Here is a 27,820-nt window from a genome sequence, read left to right on the forward strand (position 1 = left end):
ATAAGGTACCAATCAATCTGATATTTTAAAAGGTCTTGGAATTGTTGCAAGGAGTTTTCATTGATCTGCCTTTTGTATATAATAGTTTTTGAAGGCTTATTGTTAATTGTAATATTTTTAGTAATTAGAAAAGTAGCAAAATGATCTGATAAGTCTGTCTTAATTATACCAGCTTAAATAGGGTATTTATAAAAATTGTTGGTGATAATATTATCTAGTAACGTAGAAGAGTTTTTAGTTATTCTGGTTGGCTTATTTATTGTTGGAATAACATTATGTTGAAGAAGATTATCCATGAAGTATTTAATGTTATTTGAAGCATGTCTCATCAAGTCCAAATTGATGTACCTCACAATGTATACATCCTTTCGTTCTTTATTGACTTTAGTTAAAAATATATTTTAAAGAGTTTTAAACACTTTTAAATTGCCAGCTGGTTTCCTATAAGTTGTATTAATTATTATATTTTTTGTGGTTTTATTTACAATTTCAATGGATAAGGACTCACAATTTGTTTCATTAACGCATAGGTCATTACGTGGAACAAAGTTAATTGAATTGCGAACAAAAATACTCACGGCTCCGCCACAATGTTTTTTTCGCGGTTGATGAATTGATGTGTAATTAATTAATTTAAAATATAAATTTTGTTTATTATACTTGCACCACGTGTTTAATATACAAATAATGCTAAAGTTGTGTTTTATTTCATCCAAGAAAAGTTTTAAGTTTTTAAAATTTTTATTTAGACTTCGGATGTTAACATTTAATATTGAAAATGTTTTTTTTGTTTTTTTTTTTAAATACTGCGCAGATTCCCAAACCGTGTACCATTTACTTTCAAAACTAAATTTGTCGAAACAATTTGTATCAGTGTCATTATCACTAAGGTTAAAAAAAGAAAATTTAAATTCATGGCGTTCCTCCATTTAAGATATAAATTAAAAAAAAAATTAATTATTAGAAAAAATTAAAAAAAAAATTACTTATTTAGCCTTCAGATTAAAATCTTTTACTATTAACTTGTCGTACTCTATAACGGCATATTTTCCAGCATTACGCGCAATCTTCATACTACGATACAATCTGCAAACAGCGAAGAGTATTATGGAGCTGCAGTTCTAATTGGGAAGCAAATTGGTTGTTCTCTACTCCAACATGAATGTAGGCATCATATTTAAGAGCTCTTTATAAAAGCAACATTCAATGCTATTTGTGGTCCGAACAAATCACCAAGAGTTCAGCTGTTTGAAAGGTTCAAGGAAGAATTTTATAAACTTAACAAGAATATAAAAGAATTTAGAACGTGGGACTGGTCTCATGATCAATATAGTTTTTTATTTCAACAAGCACTTGAAGTAAAGAAATGGACAATGGAATGCTTGGAGAGAAAAACGTTTCCTCGTGAGGACTCTCAAGAACTAGTGGAGCTTGTTCTATTTTTTTTCGGTGGGCATTTTAAAAGTGGTTTCTGCATTCAATATGCCGGTTCTGTTCATCATGCAAGGTGGATATTAAAAACTATTTATTATACAAAGATATTCCTACTATCTCATACCTTTGAACTTAATTATGAAAATAATTAAGTTCAAAGGAGATTGAGAGGATGGCCAATTAAATTTGTCTTTTTTACGGAAAGTACTTTCTTCAATCTGCTATTACTGTTGCTGCTCAAACTAATGACCTGGACTTCTTTTATTTAATGAGGAAATTTAAGTCAATCAACCTTAAAAGTGTAGAAGAAACCATCAAGTCTTCTCTGTTCGATAACCCGGAATTTTGCGTGAGTGATTATTGAATACTAATTTCTGCTTTCTTATCTTTAAAACCACCTTTTCTTCCAGATCCTTGTGCTCGTTTTGATAGATAGAGAGCTCTTGTATCGTTTTATGACCATATAAACAGTAGTTTTGCTAGATTCAGATGCTTTAGCGATTGAAAGTAACAATGCAGAAGGATTTTGTAGATAGGTGTGCAGAACTTTTTTTCATTTTTCTAACTGTTTTGATGACGTTTTAAATAGCAAAAATATTTTGACTGCTTTGTTGACGTTTTTAATTAATACTATCATTACTTAATGTAACTATGCCAAAAAAATAATTTTAAAATGTGTAAGTGACAAGTTTTAAAACAAAATTCATCTTTCCGAATTTAACTGCATTTATTGCATGCTTTATATTTTTAACAAACAAAAAACTAACATTTCAGTAACGTTATTAATTGCATATTTATTTATATTTTAACAAATCTATTGTCGTAAATTAAAACTTTGTATAATTATTTTGTAATGATTAATAATTAAGTTGTTTAAACCCCACTAAGTAACAACATGAATTAGTGGATAAAGATGTTACACAATACTTGCGCAATCCCTTATTTCCAATCTTTAGTGGGGGATCTAAAAATCATTTTAAATTCGAAATACTTTGTATCAAGCGTTTTTAGATAAAAATGACATCACTGGTAAAAACCCTAATTAAAGTTTCAAAAAAAAGTTAAAAATGGACCACCCTAATGTTCATGTTTAGGTCAAATCTAAAAGTTTTGCCAAAAAAGTTCAATAGCTGTGAACAGTTACTTTATCTACAAATTTTAAATTTCATCTAAATATATCTTTTTAATTTATATAAATATGTTACATAATATAAAATTATATATATTATAATATATAAAATTGAAAATCTAAAGACACTGGATCAATGAACAAAATAAATCAAAACATTATAATGTTTTGATTTATTTTGTTCATTGATCCAGTGTCTTTAGATTTTCAATTTTTAATTTTCTTAATAGTGACCTAAAGATAAATACATTTAATTAAATAAATCTTAGAAGTTATTAAACAAAAGTTAGTTCTTTCTCCAGATCACAATACAAATCTTAAACAATGTTAGATTCCGTGAATAGAATAACAATAAATATTAACAAAAACAACATAAAAATAAATGTAACAAGAAATGAATAATGGCATATTTCTACATCAACTTCCATGTTATTAAGTGTCAATGAATATACACATAATTTTCAGGTTCATTTCTTAAAGTTGTCTAACATCAAAGATTTCTCGGTTTCTGATTGGTAGAATTTCTTGGGGATACGTAACCTTGTCAAACATTTCAATATTTGATCTCCTATAACTTCGGTATTCAATAGGGGTGACATTGCTAGATGCGGTGAGTTTCTTGATAGAGACGCTGGCATAGATGACAGTTGGGGTCGTGGTGTTGTTGGTAGAGGTGATGGTGGTACCGTTGATGCTGATGTAGGAGGTGGTGGAAATACTGCAAATGGTTCTAGTTTCGGTTGGGATAGTGTGACTTTGTCGTTACTTTCTGGAACATACTCTGTAAATAAAAGCAATTTGCCAAAATTATCATGACTGAAGCTTGTCAATCTTCAATGGAAAATTAGTTTCGTTTGACTTCAGTGGGTTGTGAAAACTACGTAATTTTTCCTTAATTTATTGTTTCTTACCGTTAGTTGACGTGTTCCATCAACTTTGAGAACGTATTAGTTATTTTCTTTACATTCAACAACATTTCCAATGTGATCTCATTATTTAGGATAGTTTCCTACTTGATTTTGTATAAAAACACTGTCTCCATCATGTATTGGTGCAAGAAAACGTGTACGGTCTTAAAATGGTTTATGGGTATTTGCATATCTTGTTCGTAATGCGTCTTTTTTGTAGACCATGCATGTTTCCAGGTTTTCAAGAATTGGTTGTTATCAAACATAGGTATTCTGGCTTTTATATTGGGTATGGCATCACGATTGGGATGGCCAAATAAATCTGAGTGAGGACGACTGACAAGTAGGATCTGGTATGTTTCTTATTGTGAGCATTGCCCTCACAAAAGCGTTATTATTGAGATCACCAATTTGTCCCACATTATCTTCGAGGAGGCGTTTTGTTAAGTTAACTACAAGTTCAGCTCTTCTATTAGATTATGGATGGTGGGCTGATGAAATATATAATGAGTTATAACCCATTGTTAAAGAAACTCTTTCTTTTCTCCAACGGTAAATTGAGTACAACCGTCAGTTGATATTTCTTCTGGGACTACAAATGTTGTAAATAGTTTATGCACAATAGCATGATAAAACCTTTTGCGCTTATTGCTAATGTTTCTGATTTTATTTTGTGGGCTTTGATCCATCGAAAAGAAAAAAACTCCAATGACCAGACAATTCCAGCCACGGAATTCAAAATTGTCAGCAAATATGCATTCAATTGGTGTCACAGGGATGTGAGGTTGGATAGGTGGTGGTTGTGCATTAGAAGGTACATTTCAATTACAGCTGCAATAGTTATTACGCTTACTTTTATGCTGTAAGTGGTACCTAGCTAGAAAACAGCAACTTAAGCTCTGACTGTCGTTCCTGATACTTCTTGGTGGGCTGAGTGTAGTACATCCAATAACTTATTCCGTATAGTATGTGGGATTACAATGCTGTTGTTGTATATTATAACCCCATTGGACATTATCAAGTCATTGCGGTATTCCCAAAACGGTAAAAGATTTGGTATGAAATTATTTTTATCTTTTTGAAACCGTTTTCTGTTGCTAACATTAATGCTTTAAGTTTAGTATCCTTTTCTGTCTCTACTCTGACACTTGCCCATGTCATTGCATTCATTTTATCTATGTCGTTTCGTATCGAGGCTATTATTAGTGATTCCATATTTTCGAAATTAATAATTTGTCTGCATGTAGCTGAATTAACATATTTCTTCATACTCTATGCAGGGTAACGAGAAGTAGTATCCGCTGACAGGTTTGTTTTTCTTGGTTGATGTTGATTTTTTTGTTCTTTGTTTTGGTCGGAAAAGTCATGTTTAAGCAATTTCATCAATGATCCTATCTCCTAACAGTCTGAAAAGCGGTTTACGGTCAGTTACTTTCAAAAGGTTATCACGTCCTTGTGTAAAATATTTAGTCTGCTCCAGGCTCCATACCACTTCTAGCATTTTGACCTCAACTGGTGTGTATCGTTGTTCGGTTGGTGATAAGATCTGGGCTCTGCAAGAGTTATTCTCCATCCGCCTATAGGGCAATCTGGGGAGTCCGATTTATATTCACAATGTTTTTAGCTTAGGGAATAACTTATCCTCAATTTCGGCCAGTAGCATTTTAAACAGGTTTTCCTGGTAATGTCAATTATTTGGACCCTGTCTTTAATTGCACTGATGATCTTTTCCTTCGACCTATTGAATAAAAGGTTGAGTTCATCCAACAAAACTTTGATTTAGGGCTGAGAAAACTTTGAATAGTGCCATAAATTCTCAAAGTTGGGCGTAATGTGATACTTGGTTTACTAAGCCAAACCAAGATCGGATGTCCGTTATTAAGTATGGTGCTGGAAATGATCTAATGGTGCCAATCTATTTAGGTAGTGATTCAATTCCATTTTCAGGTGTTCTAAAAACCGGCAAAGTCCACTATTCTTTTTACAAACTAGAATTTTTGTGAATTTAAAATGATTCCAGCTCTATCAACAAGCTTAAGAAATTCAATTGTCCGCCACCAATGTTTGACTCGTTCATCATCGTATTGGAGGATATCATCTACACATCTTTGTTTGCCACAAAAGTCTGCTACAATCTATCTTCAATGCGGATCGGAACGCTATGATAACCATTCTATGCGTTTGTTACCATTTCCATGAATTGACCTGTAGCAGTTTTGCTCAATTGAGATAGATCAAAAGTGCGACGAGGCCCATTGTCATGTTTACATGTGATGACCATTTTGTGACACCATGTTATAGGGTCTCTTAGAGAAACCTTTTCAATAGTTCCTAAAGATTCATCACAAATTTTATTCTTTTTCATCTAGTCTTGCCAATGGATTGTTATGGTGGCTAGAGTAAATGCTGCAACTGGTTTGACATTTTCTTGGAATAAAATACTAATTGGAGGCCCCTCAATATCAGGTAAAATCTGATGTGGACATGTGTTGAATATTTTGGCAGAGTATCTTTCAAGAAGATAAACTTTCATCCGTTTGTTGTTTTCAGGAGAGCAATCAAATGGTAGTGTGGTGGGTGCACCTGGTGGGAGACTTCTTATAGGACAATCATAAGTAATAATCAACAATGGGTAAACATGTTATGGCTTATTTCTGTGGAGCATTTCTTCACCTTGGTCATCATTAGTGATTTTATTTTTTTTTGATTAGAATGCTCAATTGCGCTAAACTTTAACACAAACTCGCTAGCCTCAGCCTTTTTAGTTGCATTCAATTTTTTATCATTTGAGGTGATTCTTTTATTAACTTTAGATGTGCAAAATCTAAGCTTCTTCTAAGAGTCTAGACACTGCTTGAGGAATTTTGTGTTCCATCCTTAGTAAAGAAACTGTAAGATTTTAGGCAATCTGAAAATTAGGTTGTAATATTGGTCCCTTTAATACCCTGTGTATTGCTCTAGTTTTATTTCTTGAAAGTTAATTTTATTGCTGTTGCTGAACAACAGCCTAGTGCATTTTGCGCCATTTTTTCTTACCCTTTATAAAAGCAATGATATCTATAATGAGGCTGTGTCAGGAGAGACCCATCCAAGCACATCTTTATGGATTTCAATGTCTGATAGTCCAGCAACAAAATGTCTCGTATGATTACATCAGTAAAAGCTACAGTTGTTTGTGGGTGGATGTGGAATTGTACCGGGTAGTTGCAAGTAGCAGCCTTGCCCTTCATTTTTGCTTAGAATGACCAAATATTTTTGTTGTTTCCATTCTCAATTGAAGGAGTTCTGCTTTTCTGACGCTAATGACATTGGGATAACAGCCGGTTTTTTCATTGCTTTTAGAAATGCCTCATCGTTTCGTACAATTGCAATTGCTTCGCTGGGATCATCAACAATGATATTTTATGCTAAGGCCTTGGTAAAGTAAGCTTATTGTGGACAAATGATAGAAAAGATAAAGGTTAGAAAAATCCAACCTTTTGCGCATAAATTAACAACTTAAACAAAAGTTAGTTGTTGCTTTAGATCATAATATGTATCTTAAACATGTTAAATTAGTTTCTGTGAATAGAATAACAATAAACATTCAAAGAACATAACCAACAACAAGATAAAAATAAATATAACAAGAAATGAATAATGTCATTATATTTCTACAGTTATAGATAAATTGCACAAAAAATTAAGAAAATTGAAAGACACTGAATCAATTAACAAAATCTATATAAACATTAAATTATAGTAACGACAAGAAATGTTTTTAACAATTTTTGAAAAATGTAAAACTTTGTTTTGTTTTTCATTTGCTTATAATATTATGGTGTCACTCCATAAACTTGTTTTTAACTATATAAAAGACACCAAACCTAATTTTGCAAATTATTGTTAAATTTGTAGTTTTTAATTTTATGATTAAATAAATTGACTAAAAAAAACAAAAAGCTTCATCATAATATATATATATATATATATATATATATGTATATATATATATATATATATATATATATATATATATATATATATATATATATATATATATATATATATATACATATATATATATATATATATATATATATATATATATATATATATATATATATATATATATACATCTACATATATATATACATACATATAAATATACATATATATCTTATACTGCTTGTTTAGATGAGCAGTCTGACGTCATACTAAAATAACCTGCTGTTGAGGGCTTCTTCGTTTTTTTCTTCTTTTTTCAAAATTCAAATTTAATTGATAAAACAAAACATGGTTTAAATTTGTTACATAAATATGCTATAGTAGATAATGTAAATACATACATACATACATATATATATATATATATATATATATATATATATATATATATATATATATATATATATATATATATATATATTATATATATATATATATACAGTGGCGGATCCAAGCCATTGTCCTAGAAGTGGGGAGGGATATAACTAGACCAACAAAAAAAAATTCGCTATTTTCTTCTTCAAATAAACCACTTTTTTATTTGATTATTTAGAATATTTTTAAAAAAGCTTGCTAATAAATATATTGAATGTATCTGTATAAAAATATCTTGAAAAAATCAAACGTTGAAAATAAATACTTAGTCTTTTATAAGGGACGGATTTATATTCTCGAGGGCCATAGGCAGAACAAATTTTGGGGCCCCTAAACATTCTCGAATACCACAATTTTTTTTCCACCATACCCCATTTAAAAATTGAGACCGTTAAAATCATGATGCACAGGCTGCAGTCTTGTCTGCCTATACGTAAATATGGCCCTGTCTGTAATGTGCAACAAAAGACAAAATAATATCTTTAGTATATTCTTTTTTAAAGAAAGACCTTTATAAATTTAACAAACTACAAAATAAAATCGAGATTTCTAGTTTTCGAAGATGCAAAACTATCAATAATCTTTCCGACATTTACGATGTAATCTCTATGGATATGCATCATAGCTAATCCATTTAACTGTTCTTGGCCTATACTGGATCTTAACCAAGTTTATAGTCTTATTAAAACTGAGAAACTCCGTTCTCCCGAAGCAACGCTAACAGGATGGGTGCAAAGCTGTTGCAAAATACATTTAATTAAAGGAAGACATTACCATCACATTGCACAGTGGTCCGTTTGGGCTGTTTTGCGGACAAATTTATATAACTATTTGAAGGCAGGTCAAAATTGCCTCAGATTTATATTATAAAGTTGCGGCCTATGTGTTAACATCAGGGTAGCAATCGTGCAAAAAATGGTGTGCTGATCCGCCCTGGGCGTCACTTTTTTATAGGTGTTAAAAAAAAAAAAAAAATTCTTCTTTCTAGTTTTTAAATTTCCTAACAGCACTACCTCCTTCCTTTACTTGCTTGTATTTTCCAAAAAGGAGCGGCGAAAACCATTTTCCAACCCCTGCGATTACTGTGTATGCAGCCTAAATTTTTAAGCCGAATCAAACTTTTTAATTATGTAATTTTGTAAACCATAAATAATGATTTGTATTTACAAAATAAAAATATTGTATAGTATTTAATTTATGTTGCGTAGTTATAACTACAATTATTCATGCAAGCTATAGCTTGCATTAAACACAGGAATTAGGTAATGACATTCATCACTGAATTAAAACTTCCTATTTACGAATTCTAGCAATAGTTTATATTGAATTAAAACCCTCAAAAATTAACATTAAAAGCCATATATAACAATTAACAATAAAAACTGTTTAACCACATAATCGTCGCCAAATGGGTCAAAGCTTTTTAAAATAAAATTATTCAATTCAGAATAAGAACAAACATTAAACACTGAACACGATAAAAACAATTTAGTAAAAGTATATTACTTTGTTTCTGGTAATTTCTCCGTTCAATATGGTTCTCTATACAGAACAAGAAGTTTTCAAAATAATATTAGATAACAATGTTAATTCAGCACAAGCATTAATTACAGTGTTTAAAATGTTAGAGAATATTAACGACATTGACGAACATTCAGAGTTAGTTTTAACAAATACATTTAGGCAGTTCAGCAACCTAAAAAAATCAATGTTTATTGCAAAACGTATCAAGATTGACAAAGAAGCTATAGTAAAGCTGGGAAAAGTGGAGGTAATTAAAACCTTCAAATATATATGTAAATTAAACAAAAAATGACATAATTATTATAGAATATTTTTTAATTAGTGCAGGTATTACTGCATTTATAAACAAAACTTAATTTTGACAAAAATCATTATTATTACTTTTGTGATTATAAATCATAAAGTTTGATATTACAAATAATAATAATTAGAATTTTTAGTGTTACATATATAGTATTATTACAATTATATATATATATATATATATATATATATATATATATATATATATATATATATATATATATATATATATATATATATATATATATATATTACATATATTTCATATATAGGTTTTGCTGTCATTTAATGAAGATATGATAAACCAAGAAGATGACTACAATTCAGAAGAAGATAAGCAAAGAAATAGAAAAAAATGGGATAGTATTTCTCGAAAGTCAAAAATTCGAAGAACAGAAGAACTCTGAAAAAATGTAAACAAACTTGCTGAAATCGAGAATATTGATCTGAAAGAGGTTTGTGATTTCCTATTATCTAGATGTTCATCCTCTAGCTGTGTCAAAACTTCTCAAATAACAACTGTGACAGCTGTTGCAATCTGCTTTGATTCACTGCTGGGTCGATCAGCATACAGAAAACTAAGGAAAATGCTAAGAGCTAACAGTATCGATGTTTACCCAAGCTGGAAAAAGGCTCAAGACTTCAAAAATTCTATCACTCCTCTGAAAACCGTTCCCCTACCTGAACCATATATTGGAGTTTACTCTAACTTTACAGAATCTGTCAAAATCACAGTAGCCCAAATTCTTAAGCTTGAAAATGTCCATAAAACAAATGAACTAACAAATTTAGTTCTTGAAATTAAATTTGGATATGATGGCAGTGGAGGACATAAAATGTATAATCAGCTACACAATGTAAATACCAATAATATAATCATGGCAATGTTTTGCCCTCTGAAACTTTTAAACTCTAATGCAGATGAAAACAACTTAATATGGGAACAAATATCTCCAAACTCAGATTTTTCACAGAGGCCTCTTATGCTTCAAATGGGAAAAGAATCACGTGAGAATGCACAATCTTTAACCTTTTTTAATGGGGATATAAAAACAATGAAGGAGGAAGGTTTCATTATTATCTTCAACGGACAATATTTGATTATTAAAGTAAACATTGTTGCAGACAGTTTTGACAGAAAAGCATCAAATATATTTCAGGGCCTTGGAGGTGCTTACTGTGATCTTTGTGATTTATCTAAGGAACAATGTGAAGATATATGTACAATTGAACAGGGATTCGTTATAAATAGAGACATCGAAACCATGGAGCAGATATTTTTGGATTTAGATCAAGAAGACGGCTCTTTAACTAAAAAGTCAAAGGATTATGATGTTCGCCATGGAAAAAACAGCAAGTCCAATAGCTGGATCTAACGTAAGGTCTGTACAAGTACTCCATGCATTACTCCGTGGATTTGACCACTATATGAAAGTTGTGGTTCATTTATCTGCAGGAGTTCACGCATGGACAGAGTCTAAGACAGCCAGTACTACGCACTTCCTTGAAATAGAGAAAAAAAATATACAGGAGTTAATTGGAAAAAAAACAGGTATCAAGTGGGATTTTGCAGGTTCATCAGGTCAAGGGGGTAGTACTACAACTGGCAACGTTGCTAGAAATCTTCTTTACAATGAGAAAAATAGAAAACTGATTACTGACTACATTTCAAATAAACATGCCAGAATGTTAGCAGAGCGGTACGGTTTCTTGTTGTCTAATATTATTCGTGCTATGTCATCTAGTCAGAAAATTAACATAAAAAAATATAGAGATATATGTAAGGAGACAAACATTCTTCTTCGACAAGAAATGCCCTGGGTTAGTTTGACACCGACTATTCATAAGTTATTAGGACATACTTGGGAGCTTATTGAGTTAAATAATGATACAGGACTTAAATCATGGAGCGAGGAAGGCATGGAGGCCAACAACAAACAACTTAGAATATTTAGAGAAAAACTATCAAGAAAAACAAATCAGTTGCAGAACTTGGAAGATTGTTTTAAAAGACTCTGGGTGGGCTCTGACCCTTTAGTTACCGAGCAAAGGAACAAAGGTCGATTACAATGCAAATTGTGTAGTGAGATAGGGCATAGTAAAAAAACATGTTTCAAAGTACATGAAAATGACATTGTTAATTCTTTGTTTATGTAAAATAAAAAAATTAAACTTGAGCGTTTGCTATTTTTTTAGTCTTTTTAAAAGTTTAGATAAAATAACTAGTGCATTATGCTTGAAGAAACGATTAAACATTTCTATAACCACAAATAACTTAAAAACCGGGTGTTTGGTAAATATATGTGGCATACCAAAACAATGGCTTGAGGAAGTATACAAAATTTAAGAGATTTTTTTTTGCAGAAACTGACTTTTGCATTAAATTTTTTTAAAAGAAATGAAATTTTTTTATTAATAACGTTAAAAAAAAAAAAAGGAGTTAATACTTTTATTTTGTTCATTCAATTTCGTGAGAAATGAAATATTTTTTTTAATTTTTGTTTATAAATCTGCTGCATATAATTAAAATTAGAAAATGTATGTGAAAAATCTAACTCTGAGGTTTGAACGTTTTTTTTACATGTTTTTTAAAACTTTGAAAGGTTGTCATTTCTTAACCAGGCATAATAATCACCTCTAGTCTTTTCCATTTAAGTCGAATTTTATTGCAGTTTCAAAAAATCATAAAAAAATTTTAGTCCAGAAATATAGATTTTTTCATTTTGTCCACCATTTGGACCACTGTGCATTGGTTGTATGCTTTCAGTGAACACTCAAGTAGATCTTGTTGCTTTTTGATTGCGTCTTTTCATTTTAGCTATGAAATAGCTTTTTTATGATTAGTAATTTTTATTTTAATAAAAATTAAACATTATGTAAATATCATAACAAGCGAACAGTCTGCACTAAATTTTTATCTTTATTAATAGGGTATAGGCAAAATGAAAAATAAAAAAAGACTACCTGAGCAACAAAAAATTTAAAGTTAAAATAAAGTTTTTTCGATCACCTCCAACAATGTTAAACTTCATTTTGTTTAATGCAAGAACAACTTTGGTTGCCATACAACCATATTCAAATAATAAGCAGCTTTACCATATTCAAATAGTAAGCATACCATATTCAAATAATAAGCATACCACATTCAAATAATAAGCATACCACATTCAAATAATAAGCATACCACATTCAAATAATAAGCATACCACATTCAAATAATAAGCATACCATATTCAAATAATAAGCATACCACATTCAAATAATAAGCATACCACATTCAAATAATAAGCATACCATATTCAAATAATAAGCATACCACATTCAAATAATAAGCATACCACATTCAAATAATAAGCATACCATATTCAAATAATAAGCAGCTTTCTTTCTTAAGAGACTTTAATACAGAATAACATAAAGTACCAATATTGTCCAGAGAATGAAAGTGGCAGTTTAGTTTATTCAGATTCTTCTCCTCAGTTGCAAACTTTGCTTATAGTAAATGGTTAACAAGTCTGTCTTACATTGTGTTAGATATATGTGGAATAATTGAGCTACACAAAAGTTTAAATTGGAATAATAGCCATATAATTAATTACATTGCATATATCCAATCAAGTGATCCAGTGCGATGACCTGACATTTGTCTTTAGATGTAAAGTAAACACTATTTAAGTAAAGACCTTTTGTTTTGTGGCATTAAATCCAAGAGTAAGCTGATTATTTTGGATACTCCACACTCTTGATTCCTGCTCCGATACAATCCTTAGTTCACTAGCCAGTTGTTTAACAATACTCTGATTGGAAATATCTTCCTGCGCTATCCTCCTCACCAGCTAAGAAATGTTACCTGCTTAGACATTAAATAACAACATGTTTTTAGTTATCATTATCATTTACAATGATCATACATGTTCAACTTATGGCATATTTTTAATTTTGTTTTCCTGAATTTGAAGCTTATCATTTTAGAAGAAACTACTCTTTAAAACCTTTTTTAATGAGTATTCTGCTTAATTTAGCTTTCTCTGACGCTTTTTTGTCTCAATCTTACCTGGAAGATAAATACCTTTTAGTTTTCATAGGATTTAACATTTGTTATAAAATATGCTTATTTAGGAATGCTTCCTATAACCTGTCGATGTCGATGACGAGTTGATGGTTCACTACCTATCCCTATGATGTTTTAAAGTTACGTTATGTCTCAATTGGTACAATTGGTAACAAGGTAATATTTTCTAAATTTTAATTAAATATTAAGTAAATAAACTTGACAACGCAGTAAAAGTTTCTTTATCATTGCTGTATTGATAATTATCATCTTTTATTTTATTTTTATTGTAAAATAGCTTCGTCCATATTGGTTACGTTGTCACAAAAAAAAAAAAGTTTCAATTCACAACGTTACGTCTCAATTTTTTTTTAACTTTTTAAAGTGAGATCAATTGAGACGTATCGTAGCGTAACTAAATACAGATTAAAGGCGTAACTAAAAGTATAGCTATTACAATATTATTTATTGTGTACGACTTATAAGGCGTATTTTAGTTACGTCTCAAATTTAGATTTAGTTACGTTACGTTACGGCTCAATTGGTTACATTTTAAAAAGTAAGAAAAAAACAAACAATTGAGACGTAACATTGCGAATTGAAACTTTTTTTGTGACAAAGTAAGCAATTGAGACTTAATGTTATTTTATTTTACAATAAATGTAAAATAAAGACGATAATTAGCAATGCAGCAGTGATGAAAAAATATTTACTTAATTAAAAATTTGCATATTATAACTTTGTTACCATTTGTAACCGATTGAGACGCAACGTAACTTTAAAATGTTATAAGGGTAAAGTAAAAATAAAAGGTCGAAGTGCTTTTTACATTTTTAAATTAGAATAGAATATTGTAATACACTTTTTCTAACCTACACTTTAGGTTATAAAATTATTTTTTGAGCAACCTCAATAGTTTTTTAACATACACTAAGGTATTTCATCTTCAAAACAAAGCATTAAAGATAATGTATTTTCAAAATTACAAATTCAATCCTAATGTACTTTATCTTACTTTTAAGATTCTCAAACTTTGTGATCTTGTTCAACTCCTCAAATGCCAGTTTGTCTATAATCACAGACACAAACCTGTCTTTAACCTTCAACAACTTCTTCCCTAAAAGTGCAAATAGCCGTTACTTTCTTCAATCTATTAACAATATGAACCCACCAGTCGTAAAACATTGTTTTGCTACTTATGGGCATAAGTCCATAAAATATCAAATTAAACAACCTTGGAATAAACTTCCCTATGGCCTAAAAACTCTCCAGTTATACATTGTTTTTAAAAGGAACTTATTCCACTTTTTCCTAATTAAAAACTTTTAATATAATCAAAAATTTATGTATGTATATAAGTGTGTGTGTTGGTGTGTGGTTGTGTGTGTGCATGTGTTTGTGTTTGTGTATATATATGTATGTATGTATATGTGTGTGTACTTTTATATGTTTCTAGTGTTATTAGAGAACATTTTTTTTCTCCTATGATTATGGCTATTAATACTATTATTACTATTATTAGTATAATATACATACATATATATATATATATATATATATATATATATATATATATACATATATATATATATATATATATATATATATATATATATATATATATATATATACATTATTATTATTATTATTGTTATTACTGTTATTATTTTTATTTTACATATATATATATATGTATTATTATGTATATATATATTGTTATTATTATATTAAATATATGTATTATTATATATATATATATATATATATATATATATATATATATATATATACATATATATATATATATATATATATATATATGTATATATTATATATACTGCTATATTGTGTGTGTGTGTATATATATATATATATATATATATATATATTATATATATATATATATATACATTATTATTATTATTATTATTATTATTATTGTTATTACTGTTATTATTTTTATTTTACATATATATATATGTATTATTATGTATATATATATTTTTATTATTATATTAAATTTATGTATTATTATATATATATATATATATATATATATATATATATACATATATATATATATATATATAATATATATATATATATGTATATATTATATATACTGCTATATTGTGTGTGTGTGTATATAATATATATATATATATATATATATATATATATATATATATATATATATATATATATATATATATATGTATATATATATATATATGTATATATATATATATATAAATATTTATATATATATTATTATTGTTATTTGTGTTATTGTTGATATTATTATTACTTCCATTTTTATTATTAATTCTATTTCGGCTGCTATTGATTACTATTATATTATTCATAATGTTATTGTTATAACTCCAGAATGGTTTTTACTTAAGATTAGTGCATTTACTATTGGTAAATACCCATGAAGTGTAATAACTACATAAGAAATATATTGATTTCAGAAATCTATTGATTGATCATTTTCATGGATGGCATTTTAAATTTAGTTTATTTCTAAACTGACATTTATAAAAATTTAAATATGAAGTCATTTTATAGTGTGTTTAGCATTTCAAATATTTTCACAAACTTAGTATTTCAGTTGTAATTTTTAAAAATAACATCATGATTTTAATAGCATTTAAATGCCAACAAAAATTTTTAATCTAAACTATTATATTTAATACAAAAAAAAATTCAAAGTGTTTAATACTAGCTTTCTTGATGTAACACAACATTGCGAAAACTTTTTTACTTTGTAAAAAAGTTTTCGCAATGTTGTGTTACATCAAGAAAGTGTTATGTAATAAAATAACACTAGATTTAAAAATTATTTGAATAAAAAATATTTTCAGGGGTTGTTACAGACCCAACAACATTAAACGAGTCCCTAATATTATGGAAAAAAGTTTTCGCAATGTTGTGTTATTTCTAAAACAAAGCAAAATTATATAAAAGTTTCAAAAAATAAATTATTTAGTAAAAAAGCAAAAAAAAAAATCATTATCAAAAACTTTGTAAAAATGCTCTTTTCTTATTTTTTATTTAAAATTGTCATTTATAATTTAATCATTAGATTATAAATGAAATATATAAATAATATTAATATAAATAAAAAAATAAATATAAAAAAATATTATTTTAGATACTCATTAAACTTTAATGAGTATCTAAAATGATACTTTTTAATACTTTTTATTACTTCATTTAAAATGAAGTAATAAAAAAAAAATATTATTTTAGAATTAAATAAAAAATAGAATAAAAAAAATATGAATATAGAATTAAAATTGAGTAACAATTGAATAAAATTACAAAATGTCATTTTTGCAAAATGACATTATGTAACATTATGTTATCTAATTATGATCTTTGACAGCTTGTTTCTCCATCAGTAGGTTCATCAGGTTGCTTTAGGGTTATCAGGAAGGATTCCTGATGAACCTACTAATGAAACAAGATGTTGAAGTTAAAAATTACATAAATGTTTCTACTAATTTATATATCTATATATATATATATATATATATATATATATATATATATATATATATATATATATATATATATATATATATATATATATATATATATATATATATATATATATATATATATATATATATATATATATATATATATATATATATATATATATATATACATATATATATAAATATATAAATATACACACACATATATATATATAAATATATATATATATATATATATATATATATATATATATATATGAATATATAAATATACACACATATATATATATATATAAATATATATAGATATATATATTTATATATATATATATATATATATATATATATATATATATATATATATATATATATATATATATATATATATATATATGTATAAATTTGTGTCATTCTTGGTTTGGGATAAAATTATGGTGTGTTTTAGACAGCACTAATGGTTATTTGTCTCAGTTTGAAGTTTACAAAGGAGGAAAAGATGCAGATGAAGCAGCTGTTGCCTAAGGTATGACTTACAACTTGGTTTTTAGTCTTTTGCATCAAACCAACCTCCTCCATCAAGGTGGAGGAGGTATGGATATAAAAAATGTGAACTACAAAGTCTGGCTAAGGTTAAAAAATTTCTAAAAGATTTTTTGAATTATAATGACCAACTTATACATTTGGTACATTTAAAAAAAAAAAAATTGCAAAAAATCACAAGTAAAAACATGTAAATTTAATTTATTGGTTTTTAAATGATTTTATAAATCTAAAAAAAAAATTAAAAAAAAATGGATAAACATGTAAAAAGTACTTTTAAATAAATACAAAAATTAAAACTAAAGACACACCTATCCAAAAATGGTCCCAACCTCAATTTTGAGGACCAAAAAAACGACCTATTGGACATTAATCTGCAAGGTCTCTTGTATCACCAGATGTAAAAATTAAAATCTAATCTCTATAGCCTGAGGAGAAAAACACATTTAAAGTTTTGTAGCCCTTTGCGCTACTGATTGCACTTGGAGCTCCGTTGTAAATCTATTTTGTTTTTTTTTCAATTTTGGGTTATGGAGTTTTTAAAAAATATCAAAAACTCTTTACATATATGTGTTGGCTATAACCTGACAAAAAATCAGCTCTTTAACACTTGTGGTTTGTGTACAGAGACCTAAAGTATAGAGTATAGCACTAAAACCTCTTCAAAAAGAGACAACGGATGCTTAACGTTTTTATTATAACCTTATTATTGACTATGGAAGTTTCAAAGTTTAATAGAATGAAGCCTTGGCATGTATCTTTTAGGCAAAAAAAATAGTAGCAAGATATCTTTTATCTGTGAAAAGATATAGCTCCTAAAGTAGAAACCTCGCCTTTGAAAAAGCGGCCAAAACGTAGCAGTTTTTTGTAGTTTTTATGTCTTTTAAAGATTCAAAGTTACATTAAATAACTAATCTAGTAACAATATGAGGTGACTAATGGATATGGGATTCTATGGTTGTTAGACATCACATCTGTGTGTACTTTGTCTGCAAAAAGAGTGCTTTTTTTGACCTTGTTTGTACAAAAGTAGGAGCAAAAAACACATAGAGAAATTTTTTTCTAGCTGTTCTGAATTTAAAACGCATAAAAACCTCTTTTAGTTTTAGTAGTTAGGTTTGCTTTGTTGTTTTTTCTAAACATTTTTAAACAAAAATTGGAAATACACACAATAATAACAACTTTTTTTATATTTTAAAAATTATGTTTGAATTGTAAATTCAAAATTAGTTGATAATTTATAAAAAAGTTTCAGTATTAATGTTAGAATTAAGTTTTTTTAATATAAATCAAAAATGCATAACCTTGTTGTGCTTTTTCTTTGTTTTGAAGTATCTCCTAGACCTCCTATCTTTTATTGCTCTGACCAAGTTTGTTGCTACTATTTAAAAATCAAAAGCCACAACTTTAAAGTAATTACTTTTAAGTAATTACAAAAGCCGCAATTTCAAAGTAATTAAAACCTAAACAATTAAAAATATTTTTTATCAAGACAAGTTTGTACTGAAATTATTTTTCAAAGATCAGTTTTTTAACCATTGAAATGCCATATAAAAGAAAAACTCATCATGATTGTCGGCAATCTGTACGCTTTTTTTGTTTTTCAAAATGTGACAGACATATTACTGAATTCATCAAGGAAAGGATACTAGATATTTTTTCTGGAAATTCTATTGACTTTAAGGATGATAGAGTTCCATTGGGCATTTGCAATTCCTGCAGAGTGATGGTACAAAAGCATGGCAAGGGTGATAGAAACTTGCCTCTTTCCAAGCCTCATGACTATAACAAAGTGATTGTTAAACCAAAGACCAGATGATTAGATTCTTGTAATTGTTTAATTTGCCAAGTTGGCAAACTAAAAGGACATTCTACAAAGCTCACTTTTTTAACCAATCAAGATTTGAAAGAAACATCAAGTAGCTTTGATAAACTATGCTCAAACTGTCTCAGTGTAGTCAAAAGAGGAATAACACATGTTTGTTCACAAACCACCAAGTATGAAAACTTAAAGAAAATGATAGCAGCTGATTCAAGAACTGCTGAAAAATTTGCGTCCTCTGTAATAACTCAAAAGGTATCCTCTCCACAGGGCATATTTAGGTTGAGCAGAGAAAGTGGTAAAGCATTAACTATTACTCCAGGTACCTACAGAACTCAGTGCATATCAAGTGCTTCTCTAACTACTTTGGACATGGTTCAAGTTCAAATCAATACTGGTCTTTCAAATAAAAAGATGCAAGAACTGGCTGTAACATTAAACAAGACTACAAATTCAAAAATTGTTGAAACAAAATTTAGGGAAAATTTTACAATGGCTGGTCGAAAAGTTGAAGGTTTATTCAAAGTTTCTAAAATATCACTTACAAAGCCATCAACAAAAACTGAAGATTTGGTGGATGTTGTTAATTGCAAGATTTTAGGAAATTTTTATAACTCAATTCTCAGTGTTAGAGCAACCACTTCATCGCCTTTCATCAAACTAGGTATTGATGGTGGAGGATCTTTTCTAAAGTTCAGCGTGAGTGTTATCTCCAATGTTGGATGTCGAAATGTCACAAAAACTTCAGCCTCAAATGACAAAAGCTTACTGACTGTAAAACATGGGAAAGAAACAAGAGTCAAGCGTCTGCTACTTGTTGCTGTTGCTGAAAATGTTTCAGAAACTTATGAAAATGTAAAAAAAATTTTAAGTTTAATTGGAAAAATTGATGTGCCTTTCATTATTGCATGTGACATGAAGTTAGCCAATATCATTTGTGGCATTCAGCCTCAATCAAGCAAACACCCTTGCTGTTTGCTTGATTGAACACTGCAACCTTATCATGGTGGAAAGCTTGTTGGAAATGATTGTCATAAGCTTTTGAAGAACATAGATGTTTTGCAAAGAATTGTTGAAAGCGAAAAAGCAGAACACATGCTTGGTTTTGTAAAAACATTCCAACATTTTAAGAGTGTTGTTAGCTCCTGTTTTGGAAGGACATTAAATACTGCACATGTTCAACATATGAAAGACTTTAAGAACTCATATCTTCAACTCTCAGTTTCAGTCACTCCAAAAGCCCATGCAGTGTTCTACCATGTTCCTGAATTTATTGCTCTAAAGGGTTCGGCATTAGGTATTTTTGGTGAGCAATCAACAGAAACCTTGCATTCAATCTTCAGTGCTCAATGGGCAAGGTACAAAAGAAACCCTGATCACCCTAGTTATGGAAGCCAGTTACTGAATTGTGTTATTGACTATAACAGCAAGCATCTTTGAATTGGATTATTTAAATAATTCTTTTTTTTTTAACAGTTAAACAATGATTTCTAGAATTTCATTCTAGAAATACTTGAGACAAAATTTGTTGATAATAAATATTCTTGTCTGAAATTTTTGTTTATATTAAAAACTATATTTATTAAGTTTATAAAAAATGTTTCAGAAGTATATAGCTTATTTTGCAAGAACTAAATAAAAAAATATCAACAGCAATTTGAAGAAAAAGTAATAAATATCACAACAACACTATAAAGTAATTTTTTTTAAAGGAAGTCATTTCATGTCTGTGTGTATGTGTTTTTTCAATGGGAGATTAAGGTTATATGGGATTTTCTGCTGTTTGATATCTTAGTAAAACTCAATTCAGTAAAGATATATTTCCTATTTAAATAAAAGAAGTTGTTATTATTGTGTGTATTTCCAATATTTGGTCAATAATGTTTAGAAAAAACAACAAAGCCAACCTAACTACTAAAACTAAAAGAGGTTTTTATGCGTTTTAAATTCAGAACAGCTAGAAAAAAATTTCTCTATGTGTTTTTTGCTCCTACTTTTGTACAAACAAGGTCAAAAAAAGCACTCTTTTTGCAGACAAAGTACACACAGATGTGATGTCTAACAACCATAGAATCCCATATCCATTAGTCACCTCATATTGTTACTAGATTAGTTATTTAATGTAACTTTGAATCTTTAAAAGACATAAAAACTACAAAAAACTGCTACGTTTTGGCCGCTTTTTCAAAGGCGAGGTTTCTACTTTAGGAGCTATATCTTTTCACAGATAAAAGATATCTTGCTACTATTTTTTTTGCCTAAAAGATACATGCCAAGGCTTCATTCTATTAAACTTTGAAACTTCCATAGTCAATAATAAGGTTATAATAAAAACGTTAAGCATCCGTTGTCTCTTTTTGAAGAGGTTTTAGTGCTATACTCTATACTTTAGGTCTCTGTACACAAACCACAAGTGTTAAAGAGCTGATTTTTTGTCAGGTTATAGCCAACACATATATGTAAAGAGTTTTTGATATTTTTTAAAAACTCCATAACCCAAAATTGAAAAAAAAACAAAATAGATTTACAACGGAGCTCCAAGTGCAATCAGTAGCGCAAAGGGCTACAAAACTTTAAATGTGTTTTTCTCCTCAGGCTATAGAGATTAGATTTTAATTTTTACATCTGGTGATACAAGAGACCTTGCAGATTAATGTCCAATAGGTCGTTTTTTTGGTCCTCAAAATTGAGGTTGGGACCATTTTTGGATAGGTGTAAAGATTAACAAAAATATTGTTTAAAAAAACATTTTATTGATGAAATAAAAATGTCGTAAAGTTGTCACCAGAAAAATTAAGGGGTGTAGCTTATAAATTTAACTGGGTTGAAAAAAAGTTAATAATTGACATGGTTAGAAGAATCCGTAACATGCATTTTGTTACCAATGTGATTTTAATTTAATGCAAAAAAAAAAGGTGTTTTGAATGTTATATGTGTAATCATTAAATTATAGTCAACACATTACCAATATCAATTCTTCATATTTATGCTTTGATATCTTAAAATCCATCTCTAGATGGGTATAGACTTCTATAGAGCATCCCTGACTTACTTAGATTAACCAGATCACACACAACTTTATAAAGAATTATAAAGGAGACATTTTATTTATGTATTTTTTAATTTATTCATTATTAAACCTCACCAAACCCCATCAGACTTAATGATATATTCATAAATTAATTTTCTAATATAAACACTCTAAATGTTTTGGAACAATACACCTTTTCATAGTTCTGATATAAAGTTTATGTGCGCGCAGAAATGGAAGTAAAAACGGAAACAAACATTATTTTAACAGTGATTTGTTTTAAATTATAAATAAGCAATGTCAATGAAACAGCGCCATTAGTATTTTATTTGTTATCTATTTAAAGTGATAAAACCCAAATATATAGTTTTTTCATATAGAAATAGATTATTATTTTACCAAATGGAAACAAAAAGTTCGCAAAATATAGCATATTTTTTATTGTGTACTAAAATATATTTAAAAATTATTTTTTTTTTATAAAAAAATTAAACGACGGTGACTTTGAAGCATTGGTGTATAACTAAAGTATATATATATATATATATATATATATATATATATATATATATATATATATATATATATATATATGAGCTTATTTCAAATCATGTCTCTCATAAAATTATATTATTCAGGGTTTTCTCAACAAGTAAAGATAAGACTCCAGTTAGTAAAAAATTAGAATTTCAAAATCAATCTCAAATTGAATATACAAAAAAACTAAATATAGCCAGTAAAATTTTGCCTGATCCTTCAACATTGAAAGAAGGTTGGTTATCTGAACTAAAGGGAACGAGTTTGAAACATAGGCCATCAGTTTATTTTAATGACATTGATAGATTTTTTTCTCAAAATAATATATCATCAGACCTCATAAATAGACTTGAATCTGAGTATAAAGAAGGCAAGGCTTATAATTATTTTAAATGTGAATGGGTGAAAGAGATTTTTCGTCATAACATCAACAAATTTTCTAAAGTATATTTTCTCAAATCCAGAGTCACACCATCACAAAGAACAAATAATGCAGTATATCATGTATGGATTGCAATTGAAAAAGATTCTAATAAGCCTGGTGGACATGTGTATTCGGCATACTGCACATGCACGGAGTCAGTATGGAGCCTCATGCAAGAATGGTTGCTATCACAGCTTTAAAAAATATGGGGCATAAAATTATTATATCATTTGAGAGTGGAACCATAATAGTTAAAGAGCATCCATACATATCTGCTTCTCCTGATTTATTATTTAGCTTGGAAGTGTAAATGGGGAAGTAAAATTAAAGTTAAATCATCCCCATTATTTTCAAATACAAGGTCAGCTTTGTATTACTTCACTTGAAAAATGTTGGTATCTTGAATATACTTATCATGGACACTATATAGAAAATATATTATTTAACAATAAGTTTTATCAAAATACATTAAAAAATTTACAAATTTTTTGGTACAAGCATCTTGCTAAATATCTCCTATTTGATAACTAAATGTGACAGTCACATCTAAATACACAGAGGAAGCTTTAAAAAAAACTATATTAAATACTTCACCAGTCAAAAAAAATAAAAAACGAAGAGCCTTCTAATCTAGTTTAAATAACATATTAAGAAACTAGTGAAAAAGAATTACTTCAAAACCTATATATTTGTTTTGAAGTTTTATATATATATATATATATACATATATATATATATATATATATATATATACATATATATTTATATATATTTATATTATCTCTCTCACTAACACACTCTCTCTCTCTCTCTCTCTCTCTCTCTCTACATATATATATATATATATGTAAATATGTATATATATATATATATATTTATATATATATATATATATATATATATATATATATATATATATATATATATAAAGAGAGAGAGAGAGAGAGAGAGAGAGAGAGAGAGAGAGTGTGTGTTAGTGAGAGAGATAATATAAATATATATATATGCACATATATGTATATATATATATATACATACATAAATTATATATATATATATATATTTATTTATATACATATATATATATATATATATATATATATATATATATATATATATATATATATATATATATATATATATATGTTGCCAAATAGTTTTAACATTTAACTGCCGAATTTGAAATGCCTTAAATCTTTTAATAACTTATTCAACCAATATCCTTAAATTAGCAATTTCTTTTGTTTTCTTATCTTCTTTAGAAGTCATTTGAGCTGCACCTTTCCGACCAGGGAGAACTGTGTAATAGACGAAGTGTTCAGAACATTCAGTATTAATATTAAAACCTTTATCATACACTATGCTAGAGTATTTTGGAATGCAATCTAGATAGTTGTTATGATTTGTAATTTTTTATCTGAAATAGAGCCACTGTAAGCTTTGGAAACAAAAATTGTTGATGAATTTAGAGCTACAGATACTCTTGTTTTTATTGTGTTGTGATGTTTCTAATCACTCCATGTTAGTTTCTGTAAGTCTAAATTTTTGGGTGTTTCAATAAAAAAACTCTGTACCATCTAAAATTGAGTGCAAGGCTGAATAGTTTAACTTTTTAAATCTATTTGGTATTGTCTGTGTTATAGCATCTTTACTTGGAACAAAAATCATGTGCTTTAAAAGTGAGCTGGAAGCTTTCACCCATGTCGAAAATATTGGACTGGCTAATCCTAAGATATATTAAACCTGTCAGCAAGATCAGTTGTCAGTAACCTAATTCTTAGCTTTATTAGCATCAATAAAAGTTCATACTTACTGCATAATTTTTGTTTTGGTCCAAATAGTTTAGGTTTTTTTTTGAATATTCGAAAAACAGTATTAGATGTTTTTTTTAACACCCTTTCATCTTTTTTTAATTAATGGCGATATTGCACTATGTAGTTCATGAAATACCCTGACAGACATAAGGTCAGTATAAAAGTCAGTATAAGGTCAGTATAAAAGATCTATCATTTTTTAATAAATGTTTGTATACAAGTAAATTGCAATAACACGATTTTTTTACATTATTTTTATATACAGTTTTGTCTAGTTTCATACTAATAACTAATGTGGTTGTGGATAATTTTTCATATAAAGTTATTTTTTTTTATTTCATGTCGAAGTTTTGATTTTAGGTTATCATTTTCATTTTTTAATTCTTGATAATCTTTTATAGAACAACGGTTAACATTAAATTCAACATAATTTGATGGTTCATTGTTTGAAAAGGATGTAATTTCAGACTAAACCATGATAAAATTAATATCATCAGCAACATCAGAAACTATTTTGTTGTTATTTTTTGTTGGTGAAATCAGTGATTTTTGTGATAAGGTTGTTATTTTTGAGTTACAGCATAATTTTAGTCGAGAAGTATTAACATTCATTAATTGAGTGATTGAGTTGCATTGTAACCTAAGTTTAATGAAGGATATCAATTTTCAAACGATGGTACTCTGTAAAGAAAATGATCTGAGCATACTCTTATTTTAGATTTTATGGCAAATAATTTACCATAACGTCATAATGTAGAAGTGGATCAGTTGATTAATTTTCTCCACTTTTCTCTTAGCTCTAGTTGTTTTTTGCTGTTGGAAATGAATGCAATCTAAAACAAAAAAGTTATTATTAGAATAACATCAAAACTATTTAATAAGTTGTTTCATACAAAAGTTATCTTTTTACATTTAAAAATTGTACTCAATATTTTTCAATTAATGACAGCGCATGTTTTGAAATGCTTGAAACTTCTAAATGGCATAGTTTCAGTATTTACATTGTTTTCCATTATAAAACCCCTATGGCTTAAAATAAAAAATAATATTTGTTAAAATAATTTTTGTTTACATATTTACTTCCATTTCTGCACGCGCATAAATTTTATATCTGAACTGTGAAAAGGTGTTTTAAGTATAGATATTAAGGATAAATAACCTGTCTTGTAATATATATGTGACCAGAGTCTTTTTTTCACACTGTATAGGAGTGTGTTTAAAGTAAAAAAACAATTTTTTATTGCGTTCTCTGGTATAAAAAATAGAAGTCTAGTTATGTTAATGAAGGTATGATTATGCAAAATTCTGTTTATTAAAAACAACCTAGTATGGTTTGATAAGGTGCAATGTCGTCAAGTGAGTTTATGTAAACAACAATACTTCTTTTATATTTATTGTTTAATTGTTTTTTCTGTTTTTAAACTTTATTTGTTTTTCTAGAGCAGGTCTGAACATTTATTAAAATGAAGTCTGGCAGAGGAAGTGGAGAAGACAGAAGGATACAGAGAGGACGGGAAAATGGGAAAACAGGAAACAGATATAGAGGAGAAAATGTCCTCAGAGATGGATGGAATATGCAAAAAGGGGAAGAGAGCATGCACAGAGAAGGAGAAAGTAGACACAGAGTAGGAAGAATTAGACTGGAAGAAGTCAGTAAAAACCATAATGGTGCAAACTGGCTGTGCAACCACTGTTTTTTTGATAATTTTCCAAGTCATAAATTATGTCATAAATGCAAGGTATTTTTATGGTATTTTTATGGTCTTTTTTGGCATTTTTGTTTCTATGAAAATTAAAAAAAAAAAAAAAAAAAAAAAAATTAGTAGCCTCGTTGACTCTCGTGGCCCTCTTGACCTTAGAGAGATAAACACAGTTAAAAAAAAAGTTGATTAAGTTTATATTATTTTGTTATTTTCTTATTTTCATATATTTTTGACTGCTTAAATATATTTTGTATATATTATTTATTTTAACTTTTTACTAATTTTTTATTATAGCATTTTTTAATTTTTTTTTCATGCTGTGAAGAATCTAGAAATTTATATGGTTGGTGATTAGGGGAGACTGGGGTTAGTTGGAACGTTTTTTTTTGTTTGTGAACTTGTAGCCAAAAGGCAAATATTTTTTTAAATTTTTTTTATTGCCATAATACTACTTACTAAAGTACACGATATTTACTAATAATAATTAAATTTAGTTATGTAGTCTTTAATATATCTTTGATTAGAGAACTGTAAAAAAATGTTCCAACAAACCCTGTCATTGGGGCTAGTTGGAACAGACAATGAGGTTAGTTGAAACATAAAATTAAATTTTAAAATACGGCATGTTTAATATTAAAAAATGCACTTTAACATCTTACAAGTATATAATTTAATTTAATTTATATATATATATATATATATATATATATATATATATATATATATATATAT

At 27.8% G+C, this 27,820-nt stretch overlaps 1 long non-coding RNA gene across 1 annotated transcript in view; it reads left to right on the forward strand.

The window, feature by feature from the left end:
• LOC136085113 (uncharacterized) overlaps positions 1-27,205 on the forward strand; it is a 32,225-nt gene extending 5,020 nt beyond the window's left edge. Inside the window, exons 3-4 of the long non-coding RNA XR_010641089.1 lie at positions 17,663-17,740; positions 26,826-27,205. This is a non-coding gene — a long non-coding RNA (uncharacterized LOC136085113). The remainder of the gene's footprint in view (positions 1-17,662; positions 17,741-26,825) is intronic.
• Positions 27,206-27,820: the final 615 nt, after the last annotated feature.

Source organism: Hydra vulgaris, chromosome 09 (assembly GCF_038396675.1).
Source record: "Hydra vulgaris chromosome 09, alternate assembly HydraT2T_AEP".
In the NCBI taxonomy this organism is placed as follows: domain Eukaryota; kingdom Metazoa; phylum Cnidaria; class Hydrozoa; order Anthoathecata; family Hydridae; genus Hydra; species Hydra vulgaris.